The sequence below is a fragment of the Diorhabda sublineata genome, chromosome 1 (assembly GCF_026230105.1).
Source record: "Diorhabda sublineata isolate icDioSubl1.1 chromosome 1, icDioSubl1.1, whole genome shotgun sequence".
Lineage (NCBI taxonomy): Eukaryota > Metazoa > Arthropoda > Insecta > Coleoptera > Chrysomelidae > Diorhabda > Diorhabda sublineata.
The window spans coordinates 10,359,803-10,377,690 of NC_079474.1; the positions used below are offsets into that span (position 1 = coordinate 10,359,803).

Here is a 17,888-nt window from a genome sequence, read left to right on the forward strand (position 1 = left end):
CACTAACTAGTCTGACATCCAATTCTTTTCTCCTCAGGCGTATTTAAAATAAGCAATAACCTCAATAATTACTTTATGAATGTGAATAAATACTCATCTGGAACTGATGGACTTGGATTAAAAATATTTTCGAGTCTGCTCGATTGAACTTTAAATCACCTTACCTCATTAATTAACGTTTAATTTCAAAATGGCACTTTTCCCAATTGCCTTGAGACGGCAATAATTATACCTCTGCATAAAGGAAGAGATAAAAATCAAGCATCGAATTATCGCCCAATTGCACTCCTTCACACCTTAATGGGACTGATCAAAAAGAGGCTTTTATCATTTCTGTTTATATATAAAATACCCATCAATTTGGATTTTTATCCACTTAGGAACGCGGAGCACGACATTTACCCACCTACTCCACATTCAAAACTAGTTGAGGGCTCAATATTTTACAATGCAAAAAAATGCACAATCACTTGCCAATTTAAATCCAATTGATATTATCTTTTCCGGCATTCCGCAATGATTTGAGGGAATATTTTTCTGTCTATCCAGTATTGGATGGTTGTTTCTAAGTTTCTCCATATCAATTCAACTTGAGCTTTTTCCCCTTTTTCAGATAATATTGTACATTGTAAAATGGAGTACATCATATGAAAATAATCTCTGAACACAAATGAAATGACTTTTCCTCATTCTACATTCTTCAATAGAGATTTTTATTATTTATTTAAAAAATTTCAAGCTCAATCCGTATCTGTTCTAGTACTGGTGCTTCTAGCATAGGGATGGGAAACTACAGTCAGCATCGGACTACTGCGATTTCGACACAGGATAACCTTTCCCTAATAGGGTAATAAATCATGGAACTAGCAGTTGTTCCTGAGATTTGGTTGCAGTTTTTTGATTCTCTGATGGTTTTTCTTCCATTTGAGTGGATAGCAAACGCTGTTTTCATGAAACATGTTCCATTGACAGTTTAACTACAGAAAATGTAGATTACCTCGAGACGATTCTGATTGAGTGGTTCCATTAGTAAATGTGATAATTCCGAAATCGACATCACTTTCCTCTTTCATATCAATTATTCAAACACTTTTTAATTTGAATAAAATATTGAAAAATCGATATAGAAATAGAAAATACGATTTATACGAATACCATCAACAAAAACCAGCATCCCTAGAAAAATGAATATGAAAAGTGTAGCCCGAGGGATTGAGAAAAAGAAAATAAAACGGAATCTGCTCCCGAAAATATTTTCATTGCATTTTCGTTGATGTAATAAAAAATTGAAATTTTTAATTCTATGGAAAATATAGTCAATTCTAAAAGCGACAATAAATTTGAAACACTTTCTCGATGTTTCCATAGGTATAAACCTCACTAAAACGCTTTTCTGGAATGTATACTGTTAACAAATTGAAGATTTCCCAAAAGAAAACTCTTTGATCCATGCTACTCTTGTTAAAGGAACCGAATCTTTATGAATATTTCAGATTCACTTGAGTCATAGAGCTATTCAATTAGATTCAACAGTTTTCTCAATCTTAGGTGAAATATAATCGATTTTTCAGTGTCGTTTTCATTGGTATCGATTTTTTCATTTTGTTAAACCTTAAAACAATATGTTGCGATAATGATTTATGTATATACGTTAATATTTTTGCTTCATCATCTTCTAAATGAATATCAATCAATCCTGATGATATACTTTTGTTATATTTAATCAATAAATATCATGAGTTGCTTACTCTAATAACAACGTTTACTCAATATCTACAATTAATAATCCTATACCGCGACATGATAAATTGGCCAATGAATTAATTAATCTGGTGTTTGTTTCCAACAGACATGCCACAATGATTATTTATCAATAGATGCTGATTCGGACCACTACACGCTATATAAAGTGGTTCCATAACTCTTAGAACGAATCTATTCGATAATTGAAGAATTTATTCAAAACTAAATGACGTCAATCTAAAATTATAATTACTACTATTGAATACGCTTTACTTCAATGGATTGTTTTTCTTTTTTAAACGAAAATAAAGACTTGATTTTACAAAATCAATGGTGTTTATTTTAAGTCGATAGGATTAGTATTAACAAACTTACAAAGTTTGAAAGTCTGGAAATATTTTATACCGTCCGATATCCGTTCCAAATAGGTACTACGTCATTAGCGCCGATTGTGTAGGAGAGCGGCGGTGATATTTTTATTTTGTTTGGATTATGTATATTTTTATTTAACACTATCCTACCCTTCTTCTAAAATCTCTGGCAAGCAAAAAACAAGGGCCAATTTGATTTGATTGACTCCATCAAACTATGAAGCAACTATAGTTCGTTGCTATCTGGGTTACATTGAAATCAATTACCGTAAAATCCCAAAAGTAACCCCCCTTTTTAAAAATCAAAACAGATGCATTTCAGGCAGGGGGTTTATAAAAAGGATTTTTTAAAAAAGTAACCCTTCAATGAAATAAATGAGTACAGAAGGTAAGTAATATAATTAAAATGTTTTATGAATTCATACTTTATTCATTTAGCAAGAATTTTAAATGTAAATAAGCAATACCGTATGTACGGAGGGGTGGTATATTCGAGATACTATAATTATTTCAATTTCGGTGAGAAAAGGGGGGTCATAGAGAGGTTATATTCGAGGGAGGTGCTATTTTTGGGATTTAGCGGTATATACAAATGTTGCTTTACAAATTATTGTTAAATATTCTTTGGAAAAACTGTAATTGTAAAATTTAAAAATTGAATAAATATTGTTAGTCTTTGTTTTGAGAGAAGAGATTTTATCGACGTTAAACTGTTATTGTTACTTTTAGCGATTTGAATAACTAACGAAGGTATGTTAAAATACATGATTAAGACCTTAATGTCAAACTAAACGAAACGGTACCTATTATGTACAAAATATGTATTGTTAACCTTTATCAGTAAATTTTATCTTGAAACGCGGTTTGTTTGACAAAATTTCAGACAACCTGCACTTTTTCATTGCATCACACTCTTCTTTTCGTAATTTTTCTCCTCTACAAATACTTAAAAATACTATATTTGGTGCAGTTATAGTAATAATTATAACGAACCTTTGTCCATACAGGCTCCAAAATCCTGCAAAATAATACGATTAACACAACGCGATAGGATGGTAAAACAAAACAACGTGATGTAGATGCTGCTGTAGCCTGACGAGCGAATCTCAATCGGCGCTGATGACGTAGGCAAGCGATTGGCGCTTTGCAAGAAGAAATGAGGGCGGAATGAAATTATTATACTTTCAAAAATTTATGTTACGTGGGCGTGCCCTATCATTCAAAAATATATACCCGACATCGTTTTCAGATCCAATGAATTAGTACAAAAGATAAAAAGAAAACAAATAAAGCAATAGAAGTGCTGGTGACGATAATTAAGTAGGTGGGACATAGATACAGAGCTGAATCGGAACCCGAGACAAAACTGATGGTATAATGTACACAAGGTTGAGGTAGTTAAATGAGATTAAGATAGATTTGGAAAGAAGCTTGCTGAGGAACTGCAATCAAACTGTTATGAGTAGATAGAAATGAAAAGGGGTGGGTTAGCAAGTAGAAGGTATTAGAAAACTTCAACTCCCCTAGAAAAGATTCTGCAAAGCTCAAAAAAATGAACAAGTTCCACTTAACAGCCGTCCTAGCAAGCAGACGCATTTTAGTGTCAATTTTTATAGGTTGTACCAATGGTTGAGCGAAGGTATAGATCGTACAACAGCCTTTTAGCTGCAGTATTTATGCAGACTGAGTTTTATGTATGGACCGCCTCAATTGTACGCTTGTACTATTTTTATAAATTTTTGTATATAAAGGCTTTGTGATAAGGCCGGTATTATAATGGTATTCACATTGATGTCATATGTTTTCTTTTTTTGGAAAAATGATGTAAAATAATCGCCTTGTATATTTTTCCCTTTTAGAAATTATGTTTTAATCATATTAGGATATGGTGATAGGTGTAGAGGTCAACAAGATACATGTAATATCTTTAAAAATTTATATCCTAACCGAAATCCCATAATACGATGTATTTTCAGTAAATTAGTGAAAAAGTTTACCGAAGCTGATGCTGTGAAAGATTTATCTAAATCAGGGAGCAGATAAACTGCATCAACTGAAAACAAATCTTCACTTGACAAATATTCAGAATGCTTGATATTTCGCAAACATTCGTAATAATAAATTCCATCCATTCAAAGTAACCTTAGTTTAAGTGTTGTCAGTAGAAGATTTGAAGTGAAGAGTTTGCAAACCTAATGATAGAAAAATGTTACATTAGAAACAATCCAAATATTTTAAGTAATGATATGTTTTGCGAAGAGGCAACTTTTTGTATTAATGGAAACGTGAATATGCCTAATTGTAGATACTTGTCACGTAACAATCCTCGTTGGATGCGTGAGTCCCACATCCAATATCCCGAAAAACTGGAATGGGCTGGGACAATAAGCGACAAAATAATTGATCCCTTTTTCATTAAGGATAACTTGATAAGTATTTTCATTTATATTTTCAGATAATAACAATATCCCAAACGACAATATTTGGCTACATAAAAATGGTGCCCGACCTCGCTATGCGTGTGTGGTGAGGCATTACCTAAAGAATGTGTTTCCCAGAAGATGGATTGGAAGGCGTGGTTTTATCGAATGGCACCCGCGATCACCCGACATGAACACTTCAAACTCTTTGGATCTACTTCTATATAACATGACACAAACATTCGAAGATTTGTCTTCAGTTGTTATAGGTTTTCTGTGCCATAATTTGGATAAATATTTTACTTCACCAGTTTCGTCAAACTTTTTACTAACTAACTGACCCTAGACCTTGTTACTCACAAAATTAAACTGTTTGACGCGTCTTTCAACAACCAAATTACCATCGTCAGAAACCGAAGGTGAAAGTGAAAAGAAGAACAATTAATGTTTGGATAAAATAATTATCATTATAAGATAAAGTTAATAATGGACATTCTTTCTGAAGTTTAGAAGCTCCTTCAAAACAATAATGTTTTCTTTATTAACGAAACGATGAATGTAAGTCCGAATCAATGGAATCGTTTTTGGTGTTTTATGTCTTGAGGATAATTTATAAAACACTAGTTTCGAAGGCACGACATTAAACAGCGCCAATAGTGATTCTTTTCTATTTATACCGAATAAATCTTTTTAAATACAGGAATTAGTTGGAATAGCCTATTTAGCAACTGAATTCAGTAAAAGCTTTTTTACCATAACATCCAAAAACGATGACTATAAATTTCGTGAAGTCACAATGTATGCTATTATAGTACATTTATTTGCTATAAGTGTGCTACATTTAGAGATTCGGAAAATTCGTCAATATAACATATATTTCAAAGCAATATAAATGAAAGTTGATAAATTTTCTTTTCCCACAAGATGTTTTTTATATAAAATTTTGTGCCGAAAGGAAAAGTGATCGAATGATATTGGATTGAATAAATAGGAAATTCGTGATAGATGAAACGGTATATACCGAGAGTATTTCTAGATTTTGTTTTTATATAAATAGATTTATAATACTGTTAAAGTTTTTCCGAGATTTTTTTCAATTGACTAACTTCATCCAACCATCACGAAATTATATCCCCCTCAATTGTCTGTATTCCAAATTGCTGGTTTCTGTTGCCAAATATTGTATGCGCAACCATTTGAAACTCGCGATTTTCTCATTAAGAAACGTAAGGTCTTAAGACTCTGCGGTGAACGTATTGCGTTTTATCTAAGTAAAATAACTGTGTGTCTCTCGTTATTCTCCCGACCTTCATTAATTTCTAGACACTCCTTATAACAGGAATTCTAATTTCGTACCAATCTTCGCTGTTTATTTCCCAGGACGAAATTCCGTTCTACAAAACCCCGTTACACATCATCTTGTCTCGAATATTCTTACTAATTCACTTAGATATTCAATTTAATCTTCAGACGAATAAGATTCATAGGTAATTTTTGATATCAAAACTGTATATCAATGAACACCTGTTCTTACAAACACCAGAAATTGAATTAATATCAAGATTTTCTCACAAGTTTCCGGTTATGTAGCAGAAGTTATTTATTTATAGTTATACGTCTCACGTGTATTAATTTCAGTGACGCAAACTGAAAAAGTTTCCCTGAAATATAAATATATAGTCACTTTTAAAGTTTGATCATTTAAAAAAGTTTCTTCTACGCCGAAGTCATCATAAACTTTTGTAATATTACTTAGAATTGCTTTATGGTGATTAAACAATATTATTGCACATCGAACATTTTGAAAGCAGTATTTTCAGTTAAATTTTCAATAATAATAAAATTCTGAATCAGAAATTCGATACATATGTACTTTTATTTCACTTTCGTAAACAGATAACTATTTAAAAACCTTTCTATGAAACATAATTCTTTCAGGATAACATTTAGATAACTTCTTTTGCTTTTTGATTGTTTTTCCACGTTATATATAATAATTAACCAATAAGATAATCATTTACTCTATTAGTTCTTAGACCGATGATTATGTCAGCTCTTTAAGTTTTGTTTTAAGTCAAATATGTACCAATTATAATGTGTTTCTATGAAAATTAATTGTTTTTTTGTTAATAAATTGTTTTATAGTGACTTAATCGATCTTAAGAAACAATTTTTTTTCAGGTGTCTCCTTTTAAGTGTTAATCGTTGAAAACAACCACTAATCATCCATCCTTCTTTCGTTTTCTCCATTAATTTATCTCGAGGCATCATTAATATCCTTTTCGCGCACCATCTCACTTCCGAAATCAATTTTAATTTAAAAACATTGAGTTACTCGCCGGACCGCCTTTATACGACATTATTTTTTCAGAAAATCGAAAACCCAAAGTAAAATTAGTACGGTAGCTTATCTACAACAACTATAGACTCTCTTTATTGACTTCCTTGAACATCCTAGAATACTCATAGGAATAATCAGTATTAATCCAAAAGCATTGTCTTATACGCTGAGGACGAAAGCTTGGTTATCGAAACGTGCGGGAGACCATGTAATAGTGATAGAAACAATGAGAAGTCGATGAAGATATACGAGGGTTGCTATGTTGAGTTGTGGGTTGAGTATGTTAAATCTGGCATCGCCATCATAAAGTTTGACATGATTTTCGACGTGGATTAAATCAACAGCTGTGCCGATCAACTCGCTTCCATTTTGGTGATTATCTGGAGCCGCCGTGTTCCGTTGGTTTTCCGATTTCAACCGTAGTCGCACTTCCCTGCAAATAAATTTTCGTGAAGGATGGCCTAAACTCCACTGTTGTGCAAAAAATATCGATGGTGTGAATTAACTGATATTGCAGGATCGTCATGTGTCATACCGAGAGATTGGGTCATATTTATTATATAATATTGCATGAACATTTGGCTGTTTAAAAGATTTGTTCCCGTTGGATACTGCATAGTTTCAGAATCGCTCGAAAAAAGCTCGTGTTGATTGGTGCGAAGAAATTCTGAAAAAATTCAATCATGAAGCTTCAAAACATCGAACAGACGACGAATAATGGATCTATGCATATGAGCTCATAACTAAACAATTACGGGTCTTTCAAGACGAGCCAAATCCAACAAAAGTTGTTCGCGCACGAAACACTTCGAAACAAATAGATGCTTATCTTTTCGGAATAACTGGACGTGACACCACCGGTTCATTAGAGCAAACTAGAAAGGTCAATTCTGAATGGTTTACCATCATTTGTTTGCCAGAAGTTTTCGAAGAAATTAGGGGAACCAATCACAGTAGACGAATCATTCTCCACCACGACAATGCGAGCTCTCACGCATCTGTTCAAACAAAAACGTATTTGAACAGTCAAAACTACCAATTTATGGGTCATTCATCCTACATTCCTTGTTTAGCACCCAATGGTCAAAAATAAATTACGAGGTCAACGTTTTTCTACACCTGAAGAAGCGGTTGATGCTTTCATATCACATATTTTGGTGGAACCTTAATCAGAATCGAGAAATTGGTTCAAACGTATGGAAAAGTGAATATTGAATATTATAAATATTTGTTTTTATTTGTTTATATAGAAACTTATGTAGCAACCGTCGTATGTGTTTGTTTGTTTACATCCTTAAAAATCTTGTTAGTGTAAATGTACCAACAAGGCTCTGTACTAATATTAAGAGCGACGATTACCGAAGGAGAAATAAATGGTTCCGCAAATGGCTGTCAGTTGCAGGCTTGCCGGCCATGCTAACGTTCACTGTTAATGTCAGCCGAATTTTTGGATTTCGGTCAATTACGAAATCATTAAACCAAATACAGAAAAAATCACTCATAACGTTTCGTTCCAATTCCAAAACAAAATATTTCGACGCAAATACAACCTTACTGGCAGGTTCATTAGAGATATCAAAGGCTTTAGTAATTATTTTTTGACGTATCGAGTTTCAATATTATTAAAAATATGCATGATATTGACAGATTATTTAAGAAAATAGGTTTTTTTTCTCTGTCTCCATCTTCATCTTTGTCTCCTATAATTTTTCTGTCTTATGTCTATACCAGTGTGACGTTATCTGATTTATTTCCAAAAGTTTCGTCTTTCGTATATTCGCGAGCTTTGACCTTCGAAAGCTTCATTAAAAATACTTTCTTAGACTGCTTGTCATAATTTCACAGTTACTTCTTTAATTAAGTGAAATTGTAGAAAAAAAGACCTTCACAGCTCATTATATCCACTCGATTATACCACTTTGAATGTAAACCAGCGAAATGTTCATGAAAAATTTTAATAACCAGGAAATACGACACCGGAAAATAGTAATTACGAGTATCTTTCAGCACATCGTTAGGATATACTTATTATCGTTGGTTTTTTACCATATTTTCAAGCAGTATGTAATATAGTCGTGTCAGGGGAGCATTAATTCAATTGGATGTGGAAACTTGGAAGTTTTATCCACGTAAAAGCTGTTATTACTTCCAAGAAGACTTTAAACGTGAACATATTAGGTTGAAACTCAATTTTTCAATTAAATATGTAGGTAGTATAAATTTGTTAGTTAGTTTCGCCCACTTTATATGCATTCTTTCCATTGAATATGAAAATAAATCATTATATCTATTAAAACCACGTATTAACTTATTCGTTCCAAAATTTACTAAGGCTCTATAGTATATGCAACTGCCAAGAAAACAACCAGAGATCATTTGAAATACAACACTAAAATAGCAACAGGAGCATTCCGTTTTAAGCCAATAAAAACCTTGCAATGCGAAACCGGAAAACTCCCCTTTCCGAAGAATATACCTTGCCGCTTAATATACACTATCCATCAGAATAAATCAAAAGAATCCAGTTTACTCCACTACACAGCACTCTCGCTACAAAATTCCATATTCAACTAATATCAAAACTGATCCGCCTTTCCATGTAAGAGCCAGTCAAATTCTTGCAGAACTCCAAATCGAATGCTCAACAAAAATAAAACTCCCTCTCGATCAGTAGCCCTCCAACCGAGGCTACACTGTGCAAATTTAACAAGTTATATTCCGAATACTCTAAAAAGAATTTGCCTCTAGACTTGATAAGTTTCCCCAATTTTACTTCGCATATACAGATGCATCCAAAACCGCTGCTGGCGTACTCACAGCAATGAACGTACAAAACAGCACACTTCAATTTAAGATATATTCAAAGATTCCTCGTAATAACAGATTTTCTTAACTCAATCCATTAGTCAACTTTATCCCACATACCCAATAGCAGTCCAAATAAGTCGAATTATGAGTGCGGAAATACTTTGGGTATCTTCTCATACTGATCTACGAGGAAACGAAGAAGCTTACCACAATGCCCGACAAGTAGTGATTAGTGAAACCACGAGTGAAGTGTGAACGATATAAAATCACAACTCAAAAGTGCAAAAACTATGGCAAATATCGAAATCGAAATTACGCGATGTGGAAACGGAAGTGAAACCTTGATCGCAGTCAATCAGCGAAATATTAAGATAAGTTAAATTAACTATGTTATGAATACGACATCCTTAACTTACACATGGTTATTTAAATACCAAAAGTAAACCGCCACAATGTGAGCTATGCCAGAAACACCTAATAACTGCCCAAAATTTAATATCCAAAATCTTTTCAAATATCTAAACAACATTAACATATTAAAACAAATATAATCCATTTATAATTCATGTCGCTAATTACCCCAGTCGTAAATGCTACCTGCTTGCAAAATACAAAAAAAAACATTTATTATTATACAAACAATATACAGGGCGTTTACAAAAAAGATCATCCCATCTCTAGGATAAATCTAGATCTAGGATAACAGTAAAAAAATTTCGTAACGCGTAGAAGAAAAAAATATACATTTTTTTACAATTGTTCCGCAACTACTGGCAACATTGAATTGAAATTTCATACGAATATGTTTTGGAAGGTGATACATCCAATGAATTTGTTTTTATGACTGACTCTCATGGAGTTCGCTAGTTACACGGTTCGTACCAAGTAGTATTGAAAATAACTTTTTCAGTATTAGATTTATTAAGAAAAATTTCAAGTGAACTTAAACATCAGCTAATTTTACACCAAAAAGGTACTCTTGATAAAACTCGATACTGTAAACCGTTTTCGGAATATTTCGATTTTAAAATTATGAAATAATAACCGATGTTGGTATTAAGTAATAAAAATAACATCAAATAGAATTCAATTACAGTAGGTGTTAAAAATTTCAACGGTTTTCACGAACAGAGAGGCCAATGAATCAGAGCTTCTGCACCTCTACAAATCCATCGATTCGGAAAATGGCTACGCAACCAATTACGACACCTATAAAAGTGCGGTGGAGCTCTATATTTCAAAAAAAAATAGAGATCTTCGCTCATTCGGCGTTAAATCTTGGTAACGTGATACACTTTTGACACGTGGATTCTCATCACATTAGTAATGTGCATTATAAGAGTTAAACATACGTTGTAATCAAATTTTTTTAAATGTGTCCGTTTTATCGATGGGACATCATTTACGCAACAAAACATTTTCAATTCACATAATGTTTACTTATTAATAGATAATAATGTTTAAGTCCACTTTAAATTTTGCTTAATAAGTCGTAAAAGAAGTGTATTTTTGTGAAAATTTTTTACTTCTTTTAGCAAACCTCAAATATTCTTTAGTTCTCTATCTATCCGAGAGACGAGATCACCTTTTTTGGAAACACCCTGCAGTGTAAAACCATATTTATTGAATATATGTTTTAATTATCACATCCCACGACATCACTTCGTGTTAAGATTTGACAATATGTGCGTGATCGGGATTTTTTTGTCTCTTCTCATTTTTTCTCGGTAGACAAAACAAAATTGATGATAGCTTTCACACAAAAGCCGCTTTCGCGAATTTTCTTTTCACAATTACGACGACATGATACAGAGAAAAATATATGACGAATTTTTGTAACATGTAGTAATACAAATTAAATTTTCTTGAAGCAAATACTTATTTTTTGTTAACAAAACACATAAACTCGGAGAGGTTATTTTAGTTTCGACTGCGAATTAGATGAAATGGTCTAATTTAGCAAATACGCAAAACTCCAAATGAATTAAACGAAATTATTGAGGTTCCTTTTACGACCATTTGCAAAAATAAAAGTGTACTGTGGTATCGCCAAAAGGATTAAAGTCTCTTCGAAATTACGACATGGGGATTTTGAGAATATGCTCCATATTATCTCATAAATTTATTCGCCTAATTTGTAGGATAAAAGTTTCCCGGTGGTACAATTCTAAATTCAATATATTTAACTCCTTTCACTAATTTAGTAACTTCAAAAAACTAATAAATTGAACATATTTCATGTAAAATAAGCTCAAGTTTCACAATTTTTATAATTATTAGTTCTGTCTGTTGTTCCTTCATCTTCAAATTACTGAAACTTGTTTGATATAATTTGAAGATCTCAATGACTAGAATCGTGAAAAAATTGTTTAAAGTTTAATTAGCTGATATATAACAAAATCTTGAAGGAAGCGTACTTTCCACACTTCCCATATCACTTCACATATCCCAAAGGAGAATCTCTTTAACTAGAAACCCATAATTTTACAAGAGCCCCGGCGAGCGAAAGATTGATGATCATTTGAAGCGAGTATACCCGAGAGGTAGTGGAAGTCATCGTGCAGCAGCGCTCTCTTAACACCTAAAGACACTTTAACGGCAGTTCGTGTTGTTTAGTTTGGTAGTTCGCGACTAGTTTCTTTTGTAATATCGTCAGTTGCGATATAAGAAACTTCGGTTGTATCGCGTATAGCCGACAAAAAATAAAAAGAAGACGAATAAAGTGACTAAGGGGAAGCAGATGGTATCGGAAGATATCTGAGAAAAAGTTTCATTCAACAAGCTGTTAAAGTTGCAACTTTTATTGAGGATTTCGACGACGAACACAGAAATGTCGTTGTGGAATACCTTTAAGCTTTTATGCTTTGGGATTAATCTTTCGGGAAAGTTTTTACGCGCTCTATTGAGCTTTTTGGATGAGAGCGAAATTGAAAAAAAAACAGGGTCGTCCTAACATTTTTTTACTGTTATATTGCAATGAAATAATCAGAATTTATTTCATATTTTGAAGCTACGGGTATAAAAAATCAAAATATCTCAAATGGATATTGTAAAATTACTAATTATTATCGTTAATAAACATGGTAATGGAAGAGCGAGTACGTTGTACCAAATTTTAATGTGAGCATCAGCATTAATCAAGGAATAATGCATATTTATGAGTATTACTGGAATTTAATCATTGAACTCAGTTGCTGGTATCATTATAATGTAACGTAACGATTTCACGAGTATAGAAATCGTCGAATACAACGAAATTATGGTAATTCGTATTTCACCTTATTTCTTACTAATTTTCTAGACTTTCCTTCAAACTTAATTTGCATACATATTTCACCTATAACACTAACAACTATTCTTTCAATGAAATTACTTTGTACATTCCCAATCGATTCTTGTTCCTATTTTATTTCAAACTTGGACTTTTTTTGTGTGCAGAAGACGTGAAAATAAGACTATGACATAAAAAAGACCCATAAAGCTGCGAAATCAGAATTTATATTTAAGTATATTTACTAAATTATACATTGAAACATTATATATCTTCAATAGATAATTACGTGTCTTCATGCTGGTTGTTTTGACGGAATAAATAATCAGGGGTCAGGTCAGGGGCGGCTTATGTCCAATGGTTAAAAATCTGCAACTTTTACAGGGACAGTTTATATAATAGATAGCAGAAATGCATTTTTCATACGATTTTTCAACAAAAAGTTACTCTCTATTTAAGTCGATTAAATTTATGGTTAAGGAGATTAGTAGATTCTTGGATCGTTGTACATACCAAGGAAACCGTTCGCCTTAAAGGGACTGAAGATAAGTATCATAAATTGTAATCATTTATTGGAGCTACTTACAGGAGCTGTTGAAGTAGAATCCAACATTTCTTATTGAAACTATAATAAATGTTAGAAGTATACACGCTTCTCCAATTTCAGAAAGATCGTGGCTATCCACTTAGGAATGCGGAACACAACCTACTCCACGTTCAAAATTTGTTAAGGGCTCAATATTTTACAATGCAAAAAAATGCACAATCACTTGCCAAATTAAATCAAATCGATACCATATTTTTCAGCATTCCCCAATAATTTGAGGGCATATTTACAGGAAAGCGCCTTCTACTTTGCAAACAACTTCTATGCATGCTACATACTGGTTTTATTTTATATGTATCTTTATTTAGTTATTGATAGTAAAGCATTTCTCTCTCTCTCCCTCTATAAAAGGTCACTATCTACATCACTGTCATTTTTGCCTACGAACTACAATCAAAAGATATTAAACGGTTCTCCTTTTTTTATCAGGGTCTAAAAAGGTTGAACGTTAGAAATGGCAGACAAATCTGATAAAGGATCTTTCAAAGGACCAATCGATGTTTTAACGGTAGAGTATTAAATTTCCGCATACAGTTTGAAAAATCTGTACGTTAAAAATTGAGAATCTATTTGATACAAGCATAAATAAAAATATGGAGTGAGATGAGTAGGGACGACACATCGAAACGAGAAGGAATCTTTTATTAAATATAAACCAAAGGGAAGGGTGGGTTGGGTCTTATGATATCTCATAAAAAACAAGTAAAAGAAGTTATTACGGACCTTCGGAATAATCTGTATTCATTATAACACGATATTGTTTTCATGATAATCGTTTAAAATTAACTGACTTTATCTTGGTATATAAAAAAAAATGTGCAGGGACTCTAGGGTGGATGCAACCGATTCAATCAGGCGCTCCTCAACATCAAACAGGAACATATTCTTGTAAACCAACTATACTTTGCGACTTATTACCAATGATATAACTAAAAAATGATATCACAACAACTTGCTTGTAATATGAGTTACTCGATTTGGATTACCACTAAAATTCTTCAGGAAAATACCCACAAAACACAAATCAAAAAGTCTCTTTGGTATCATTTCTCGCCCCATATTTGAATATTTTCTTCAGTATTTTGTTCCATTTAGATCTATTAACATTAACTTTTGATTAGTCTTCTTCTTATTTAACCGACACTACTGTCCCTTGATAACCAGTGCCTTCTCAACAATCGACTGCCAATCATTTCTGTCCTGAGCATGGTACCTGCAACGTCAAACCCCTAGCTGGATCAGGTCCACCTCAACGTCCTCCAACCAGTGAATAAGTGGTCTTCCTCTTAATCACCGTCCACCAGGAATTCTATAAATGGTTCGGATATCGATCAGAAGGCATCCTCTCCATCTATCCCATCCACTAACACGCGGCCCCCGGAAGAACGTCACCAAATCGGGCTCGCCATTAATCTGTGTCAGTTCAGCATTTCTTCGGATCCTCCATGCACCGTTCTCGAAATTAGGGCCAAAAATTTTCGTTCCCGGCAGCTCACAACCTGCTCACTTGTCGTCATAGTCCATGTCTCCCATCCGTACGTGACTACGGGACGGATTATTGTCTTTTAAATTGTGAGCTTTGACCGTCGTGGGAGCCCTCTTAACTTGATCGTTCTTTCGACTGCCCAGAAGCATCTGTTCTCGCAGCAACTCTGTTATCACGTCATTATGTTCAGTTATTAAGACCCTAATATATTTGAATTGGCGGCACAACGGGAACTCTGGATTTGGAACGTGGTTTGGGAGGTCAGGGTTCTCTTTGAGGTCATCATGTATATGTTTTCTGTTAATTTTGAGTCCTCTTGCTTCACCTGCTCTCTAGAGCTAATTAACCGCTCGCGAAAGAGAAGAAGTGGTTCGTGTTATGATGTCAGCGTGTTAGCCAATAGTTCCTCCGGGATTCGTCGGATACTCCTTGCGGCACCTTTCTGTGAGAAATTGAGCAATTTTGTAGCTAATGGGTCTCCCTTTTCTCACAGTATAAACTGTGCCTAGAGATCCCGACACCTTCCTCAGTCAGAGACGTTTGTGACGCCAAATCCCACTAGGTTGTCATAAGTTGGTCTCTGAAGATACTGTCGAACGCCTGTCGGAAGTCAATGAAGCGATTGCGAATATTGATATTGTACTCGTAGGTTTTCTTTAGGGTCTGATTATTAGAATCTATTTCCATCAACATTAAGAGTTTTTTGAAATATTATTGTTTCCATAGATTTTAGAATTCTCATAAATTGATTCAGCAACTGAAGAATCAGCTAAATTTTCAGTCACTGGAGGTTAATTATTCATTCAACAATGCCTGATGAACTTTTCAATCAATTTAACTTCGACAATGACACGAGAATTCCGCATATAGTTCCGTTCTTACCTCAGATTGCTAAGCATACGCAATTAAACTATGTTTATATTGCTTAATTTAACACAACAAGAATGCTTCCTGAATAATACAAAATGTATCACGTATAACAAATTAGCTAATAACTTTATTATGGATTGACAAAATTGACTTATTAAATATCACATTTCTGTAGAATGAAATGTGGAAAAACATTGTTCAATATCTCATCTCACATAAACAAGTCGCCACATCAAGATGATATATTTGTGCGCTTCCATAGATATTTTTTCCTCATCTGTCTCCCACACATATAAAATCGATGTCGAGTTGTATAGACAAGACGTTAATAAATATACACACAAACAAACATATAAATGAATTTTAATGTATAATGGAAAAAACAAATAATTTTAATAACAAATTATAAAAAAATTTCGTCTCGAGGAAAAATTCAAACAATGATTTAAGTGGTAGCAATACTACCCCACGGTCACGTTTTCTTATCAAGTGAAACTTTATAGTAGTGTGACGTTTATTCGTCCACCTTCTCCGAGTCATACCTTGTCTTCGAGAGTTTACTTGGGCCTCAGCTCAAATACATTGTCGTTGTTTCACCGATTCAAAAGTTGCAAAATATTTTGCTAGTACTGCTTTAAGTGTCAATATCAATAAACATGCTAAAGTAGAAGTGGGTACTAAACCTAAAATATTTTTTTGTGAACTTAGATTCACCCCTGTACAATCGAAAACTTGTGAGTGATTAATTAGAGCTCATAACTGAAAAATTATGTATAATGAATGATTTAAGATATTTATCGAGAGAAGAATTCAAACGATTCCCCAACTTCTTATAAAGGACAATTAGTTAAATAATCATATAAAACAACAACAGGCAAACAAAGAGTTAATAGTCAAATCAAATTATTGAGGGTACCAATTAGGGTTTTATCACTTTGTGAAACTTTAATTAACGATGATGTAGCTATGTGTGATATTAAGTATACCGGTAAATCCATTTTTAGATATTAGAAGAAAAGAAAGTCCTTTGGAGATCGCACTACAAAGTCTACAAGTAAAAATATTCTGCCTTTTTAAAACATGTTATAAACTAGGAGAAGATATTATTGGCACTTTTGACTTTACTGTAGCTACTGTTAGTTGTAGACATGTATCTATATCACTGTGAAGAAAATAGAAATTTAGAAAATAGCAAAGAAACCAAAACGAGAATTATCACCTTTGATACACCCTACATGTTCCACCAAATTAGGTAATTACTCGTTATTAAGTAGTTTTTCTCAATAAATATATTTCTATTTCAGATTATCTTTGAAATACATCTTTTATGTAAATTATTTCACTATGGGAAAGTTAAGGTGGTATACCCAACTTGTCACCAACTACTACTACTAAATTTCAAATTATTCATTTCAAAAATATACTTTCGGAGGTATATCTTCAAGGGTTCCTCAAACATTCCAATGTAGATAGATTTGATTGCATTAACCTGCAACCTCGAGGCTCAATATGCCTCCCCCCCATCAAAGTATTTTCCACATCTACAGCTTGCTTTTCAGTTAAGCAGTTTAAGTTCCGTATTTGTACATGCTCTAGAAAGTTAATATCTGTACTCTTAACACTTTGTGTCCAAAGCATAGCTTGATAATAATGAAGAAATTCAGTACCAATTGAACTGAAGTTTAATTCTTTCCACAGATTCTACGCCTATCAGTTTCTGCTAGATCTAATGTTACTGTGTGCGCTTTCAAAGTGATTCTTGGTTTACTACCTCCAAATTTTCATAAGAACATATAGGCTCTGGGCTAATGAAAGCTATTTATACTTTATTTTTTATGAATGTATTAGCACCATAGCAATGATTTCACACCAATTCCAGTGTAGATACATTCATTGGTTACATTAACTGCAACCTTAAGTTTTTTGTGTTCCCTATTAGAACTAGTACCAATCGAACTGAAATTTCATTAT

The 17,888-nt window shown here is 33.2% G+C and overlaps 1 protein-coding gene and 1 pseudogene across 1 annotated transcript in view; one reads left to right on the top strand and one right to left on the bottom strand.

Annotated features, from left to right (window-relative positions):
• The window catches only part of LOC130442340 (potassium channel subfamily K member 18), a 231,082-nt gene that overhangs the window by 152,029 nt on the left and 61,165 nt on the right, over nt 1–17,888 (bottom strand). The window lies entirely within an intron of this gene.
• LOC130451515 (RAB6A-GEF complex partner protein 2-like) lies at nt 16,358–17,173 on the top strand (annotated as a pseudogene).